The sequence below is a fragment of the Microcebus murinus genome, chromosome 20 (genome assembly GCF_040939455.1).
Source record: "Microcebus murinus isolate Inina chromosome 20, M.murinus_Inina_mat1.0, whole genome shotgun sequence".
Taxonomy (NCBI): domain Eukaryota; kingdom Metazoa; phylum Chordata; class Mammalia; order Primates; family Cheirogaleidae; genus Microcebus; species Microcebus murinus.
The window spans coordinates 5,298,614-5,304,613 of record NC_134123.1 but is presented as its reverse complement, the minus strand read 5'-3'; positions in this window follow the sequence as shown (position 1 = coordinate 5,304,613).

The window sequence follows — 6,000 nt, the reverse complement described above, 5'->3', positions numbered from 1 at the left end:
TGTCCAAGTACTGCCCCCACTCAGGCCTGAGTCTCAAGTTGCTGGTTCCAGGGGGCATTTTCCACCATGAGCTCGAGAATCGGAGCTTCCAGAGACGCCCTCGTCTCCACCGGCCATACTAGAGCCAAGGTGGCCATCGGCTCCGTCCTCTCCTTTCTCTCGCCCTCCCCCACCCACTCAAACTTCCTGGACCTTTCTCAGCGGGGCCAGCCCCCTCCCAAAGCCCCAGGGAGAGGGACTGGAAACAGGACTCAACCTGGCATTAAGGAGATGCGGTTTCGAGTTCTGGCTCCAGCGTCCCCTGGCTGTGTGACCTTGGGCAAGTGATCCCACCTAGCTGAGCTTTAGTTTCCTCATCTTGAAAAGGAACTGTCACTCATACCTACTTCATGGGGTTGTTGGGGAGGACATAAGGGACTAACACATTGAAGCGTTTAGCACAGAGCCTGGTACATGGTGAGTGGCAGTGACAATGGTTCAAATGTCCCAGGTATACGTGAACTTAAATTTTATAGGGAACAGTCTCAACCATGATATATAAAAACAGCCTAAACCTCATGGTAAAAGAAAGTCATAACCAGAGGGCGAGGGCAGAGACAGGGGCCCACTGACCCCTCTTTGCCCTCAGAATTGATGACAATGACGTGGAGGATTCTTTCAGGAGGACGTAGGGAGGTAGAACTCAGGGGCACTGTTGGCAGGATAGACCGTGCAGCCAGTCTGAGAGCAGCTGGCATTATTCAGTGCCATTAGGTATGCTTACGACCTGGTAGAGGGGTCCACAAACCTACAGGCTCAAATATTTTTGTAAATAAAGTTTTATTGGAACATAGCCACGTACGGTCACTTACATGTGGTCTCCCGCTGCCTTGGTGCAACCACAGCAGAGTTAAGCAGTCACAACAGAAGCCGCATAGCCCATGCAGCCAAAAACATTTACAATCTCACCATTACTGAAAGTTTGCCGACTCCTAGGCCAGGGACCCCGCTCCTGGGAGCAGAAACCCTTCCACTGGTGGCCAGGGATCCTCACTGCTATGTTGTCAATTGAGTGTCCATCTCCAAGGAATTGGTGAGCAAAACGTAGGCAATGGCCCTGTGGAACACAGTCAAAAGCAAGGAGCCAGATGCACGTACCGCGACACATGTGGTTCTCAGAAACATTGGGCCAGAAAGAGAAAATAAAAAGAGAAATAGAACAATCAACACGGCTAACACTTTTTGGGCATTTACCTTACATAGGCAGTGTTCTGAATGCTTTTTAAGCATTAACTCATCTAATCCTCTGGCCAACGCTATGAAGTAGCAACAATTACCATTCCATTTCACAGGTGGAGAAACCAAGGCACCAGGGCTAAGGGCAGGGCTGGGGTTTTGAACTCAGTTGGTGGTGTCCAGAGCCTGTGCTTTTCACTGCTACACTGCACACAACACAGTACCTTTCTGTGTATTAAAAACACAGCCATTCAAAAGGTAAATTTTATGTTATGTATATTTTACCACCAAACAAGATAAAAAGAAACACGCAGCCACATGTAAAGCAACATATGTCTGTGGGGACATTTACCAGACACAGTGGGGGGCTGCCTGCATGCGGGGACAATGGCGGGGAGGGACAAGGCCGTGGAAACCACAGACGGATGACGGGGCCTGCTGTACTGCCGACCGAGCAGGCGAGCACCTACGATCCATAATCTCCTCACCTTAGACACCTTAGAGACACTAAAGAGGATTCTAGCACTCCAGGTCCGGCACGGGGCCGATGGGAGCTGTGGCCATCGCGGCCTCCCCCGCTCCCTGCAGCCCAGAGGCTCCGCCCGGCGGCCGCATGTCGCTGCAAGGCTGGCAGGGCCGACAGGGCCGGCGGGGCACCGCAGGGCACCGCAGGGCACCACGGGCTGCGCCTTATCGCGCCGGACAGAGCGATCAGCGTGGGGCCTGACTCGGGCCCTCCCCTGGCCGCGGCGGGGCAGCCGGCTTCTTTTCCCCGACCATCTTTGAGCTTGAGATCAGACACAGGGAAAGATTAAAACAAATATGAATTTAATCAAGGGATTCTGCTGTCCTGGGGTGGAAACAGGAGCCTGCTGACATAAAGAGAGGCTGCAGCGCTGGGGAGCCGGAGTCGAATCAAAGCCGCTTGCTTACCACTAACCGCTCAGATGATCCATATCATAACAACAAAAAAGAAAAACAATTATTTATTCTTTTTGATGTTGCAGCTCAGCAGCAACTTGCTTTTTGAAGAGAGCAAGGTCAAAACCAAGTTATTGTTTTTGCCTGAAACTTTGACAGGGACTGCGAGTTCTTCCGTGTGACCTACTTAGATGAGAGATGTGGGGAAGTTGGAGATGTTCATTTCTTCTGGGCCACGGATTAGGGGTCCTTTCTTCTCCCTCCTCCTCCTCCTCCTCCTCCTCCTCCTCCTCTCCATCTCTTCCCGCTAAGGACCTGAACAGACGTCGTCGCGGACACAAAGCAGCCACGCCAGAGTCCTGTCTGCGCTGGGAGAGCCGCAGAGAAGGCCGGGCCCTGGAGCGCTCCTCCTGCCCCTGCTGCCCTCCAGACGGCCGCAGCGCGACTCGGCCGGCGTGCGACGCCAGGGCCACGCCCGCGAACAAGTCAGCCTCGGCCTGCTCTGGGAGAGTTTGTCTCTCACGGGACAGACGTGTGAAGAGATAACGGGTCGTGATTCGGGGCATCCGAGTAGCCAGGGAGAGCACAGGGTCATAAGGAAACGGGCTCTTGCAACCCAGACCCGGGATCCAGGGGCACCTGGTCGGTGGAGTCGGGTTGGCTGGGGAGAGGGGAGGGAAGAGAGCTGGGGCAGAGAGAACAGCACGCACGGAGGCCCGGAGGCGAGGGGGTGTGGGTTCAAGGAACTCAAAGCCGGTGGGCTCTGTGGGTGTGGGGAGGGCGTTAAGGAGAACAGGACACGTGGGGACCAGAGGTTTGGCAGGAGCAGCTCCGGCAGGGCCTCGTTAGGCCGCCGCAAGGAGCTGGGCTTCCTCCCCACGGTGACGCGAGCCGCGCTAGGCGTGTGGGCCGTGAGCTGCATGGCCAAGCCGCTTCCGAAAGTCCGCCTGGTGCCGCAGAGGGATTGCGGGGCGCGTGACCGGAGGTGAGAGATGACTCTGGCAGGGGCCAGAGAGGTGTCGGGCGAGCCAGACACACGAGGGGAGCTTTGGGAAAGCCGCGCATGCTAACAGAACGCGGCCCTGCACGGCAGAGGGAGGGAGGAGTGGCGCCCGGTGCCCCCCTTCCCGGCCCGGGACGAGCCACGCAGGAGAGAAGGCAGGTTGGCTGGCGGGGGGGGGGGGGGACGGTGACAAGCTACACGTTGAGCGTGGGGGCCCAGCTGGAGACGGCCGTCGGATGCACAGGTCTGGGCTCACGCGGGAGACAAGGCTGGACCTGCAGATCCCGGAGGAGCCGGCACCTGCAGACACGGCCATGCCTGTCTGCCCTTCAGCCTTCAGCCCGTGCTTGCTTGGACTTGGACTTGCACATCCTTTGAGTCATCAGCCAGATGCTGAAACCCTGGTGACACCCTCATGCTGTGCCGAGCTCTGGGGAAACCAACAAGCACCACCACGTGTGGCTTCAATCCCATCAGATCAGCTTGGAAGCCAAAGTCTGGTGCGCTGTGTCCCAGCGTGGCTTCCCGGAAGATGCCGGACAAGGACAAGGATGTGAGTGCGGCTGCTGTGGGAGCACCGTGGGGGGACGGGAGAGAAGGAGCTAGCACAGGGCGGCCGGCGGGCAGGCTGCTGCCGTGGGCAGAACGGGCTCCCCCAACCAGACCTCTGGGGCACACCAGAGAGGTAGCCATGCAAGGGTAACAGAGCTGAGGGCTGGAGCCATCATTTCCCGATGGTCACCCAATCGGGCCTGTCCTGCGCCGGGCTGGTCACCCTCCTGCATCCTGAGATTGACCTCAGGGGGCTGCGGCATTTGCGGTAAGAAGCCAGAGGCGGGAACTGCGAGTGGAAAAGGCCCCGGCACCGGGCACCCTAGCTCTGCCCGCACAGCCCCACCAAAGCCAGGGCCTTTTCACAGATGCATCGATTTCAGCTATTTAAAAAAAACAAATTAAAAAAAAAGCCTTTTCTCCAGACTCTATGGAAATTTATTTCTGCAAAGCCCAGCTCCAAGAAGGAAGCATCAGAGGGCTTGAGGAAAAAAACAAGAAATAAAATAAACATAGTATGATCCTCATTCCCGCTCTTACAGAGTCCAGACAGAAGACCAGAGAATTGAGAAATCTGAAAATATGCCAAAGAAACACTTCCAGATCCAGAGGACATCAAAATGGTGTTGTTGAAAATGCTAAAGATGTTTGCTTCACTTGATTTGCTCTTTGAAGGAGGCGGCGGCGCGTGCTTTTGTGGAGGGAGGAACGCATGCCGGGGCGGGGCCGCTGTGCCCACAAGTCCCGCACGGCCCCGATGCGGCCCTGGACATTTCCACACACGCGGGCCCAACTGGCATCTTCCAGCCCCTGCGTCCCTTTCTCTGGCCATCAGAGCCCTGGCCACAAGTGCCATCAAATTACCGACCCCTGGGGAGCAGCCTCAACCAACGACAGATGGGGAGTTGGGGAGTATATGCCCCAGCCTTCCGCCCTCAGGGGGTAACACGGAGCACACAGTCTACACCACTTCCCAGCCCTCCCCAGTGGTGACGGGCTTGATTGTGCACCTTTAGGGCGACCCCCCGCAGCGTCTAGTGGTGAGCCGAAGCCAGCTGTGCCAGCTCCCGGCGCCAGATGCACCTGACTCCCCACTCAGGTCTGTCACGCTAGTAGCTTGAGACCAACCATGGTGGGAACACTTACACCATGGAAATGGGCAAACGCTACAAATAAGGGATTTGGGTTTTGTTCTGAGAGCCAGTTTACCAGCACACCCTGCTCATTTTCCTACTCTTTTGTTAGTGCTTCCTGGCATTACCTCCCAAATAAATCAACTTGCACTCAAATACCTGCTCAGGGTCTGCTCCTAGGGAAACAAAAATTAAGACAGCTCCCCCAGGCCTGGGGACCAAGTACAGTCACCTAGCTCACAGGGCCCAGCTCGTTCTTACCTCCAGCCTCCTCTCCCGCGGCCTCTGCTCTTACCCTCCTGCCTCCCACACCCAGGCCACAGCCACATCTGAGTCCCCTGCTCTCCCTAAGGCCCCCAGTGGAAATCTGTCGCTTATACCCTCCCTTAGGGAAGGGGGAAAGTTGTTGTAACATTCTAGTTTCTCTCTTCTCCACATCTCTCCTGTCTCCATCTGACTTTACAGTTCATCTCACTAAAGAAGTAAAGTTTCTGTCCCCCCGTTTGCATCTGAGCTCAGTCTTGTGACTTGCTTTGGCCAATGGGACGGGGCAGAAGTAACGACGTCCCCGTCTGACCCAAGCCCTGCAAGGGCGTCTTCGTTTCTGCTTGCCGTCTTGACTTTGCTGTCACCATGAAGTGGACATTGCAGGCTGGCCAGCTGGTCCCAGGAGGAGGAGGGAGGAGAGAAGCAGACTGTCCCAGCTGACGACCCCAGAGGAGCCCAGCCTGGAGCCAACCGCAGATGTGGAGCAGCCAACGCTTCCCGTTGTCCCTACCAGGTTCCCCGGCTATCTGTTGCGGCAAAGGGGGCCGTCCCGCCCACTCTCCACCCGCGCGGCTCAGGGGAGCTGACCCGTCCCGCAGCTCCAGAGAGACTCGTGCTGGTCCGTGTACTCTGCACCCTGGCCAATGGTTATGTGGTCCAAGCCAGGCCAACGAGACACAACCCTGGGACACTTCCTGGAACTTCTGGGAAATAGATATTCACTTTCCACTGCGGTTGCATAGGTGCCGGGATGTCAGCCAGCTGCTTCAGGCCACCATCTTCCCATTATGAGGGAAAGACTTGGAGAATGGAGCAGTCACGTGCTGGTAAGCTAGTTCCCCGCCCCCGCCCCCACACACAAAAGCCCTGATTTGTAGCATTTGCCAATTTCCATGATATAAATACTCC